An 844-nucleotide genomic window follows, 5' to 3' on the forward strand; every position below is an offset into this window, starting at 1 on the left:
GTAGCCTTCCATTTCTTCGGAGATGTTTCCTACTGGCGCGCCAGTAACCTTCCACTTCCTCGGAGATGTTTCCTACTGGCGCTCCAGTAACCTTCCACTTCCTCGGAGATGTTTCCTACTGGCGCTCCAGTAGTCTTCCATTTCCTAGGAGATGTTTCCTACTGGCGCTCCAGTAGCCTTCCATTTCCTTGGTGGAGTTGGGACTCATGATCCAATGTTATATCAACAAACATCCCGTCTTTAGCTGTTTCTCTCGTAGATTTTTGTCTCTAACTGGATCTATGTTGGTTTTGCAAGCGCATCTGGTGTAGACGTGTGCTGGACATTGGTAAGCTGTAGACGTCACTAAGACGTGTGTTGGTCATTGTCAGCTATAAAACTGTTGGACTTTGGTAAGCTGTTGACGTCACTAAGACGTGTGTTGGTCATTGTCAGCTATAAAACTGCTGGACATTGGTAAGCTGTAGACGTCACTAAGACGTGTGTTGGTCATTGTCAGCTATAAAACTGCTGGACATTTATTCACGAGCTGTATAAGCTGGAATCAAACTCCAGCCATCACTTGAATTATTCACAAGCTGTATAAACTGGATACAAACTCCAGCCATCACTTGAATTATTCACAAGCTGTATAAACTGGATACAAACTCCAGCCATCACTTGAATTATTCACCAGCTGTACAAACTCCAGCCATCACTTAGATAATTCACGAACTGTATAAACTGGATACAAACTCCAGCCATGACTTGAATTATTCACGAGCTGTATAAACTGGATACAAACTCCAGCCATGACTTGAATTATTCACGAGCTGTATAAACTGGATACAAACTCCAGCCATCA

This window comes from Limulus polyphemus, unplaced genomic scaffold (assembly GCF_000517525.1).
Source record: "Limulus polyphemus unplaced genomic scaffold, Limulus_polyphemus-2.1.2 Scaffold7223, whole genome shotgun sequence".
NCBI classification, from domain to species: Eukaryota; Metazoa; Arthropoda; class Merostomata; order Xiphosura; family Limulidae; genus Limulus; species Limulus polyphemus.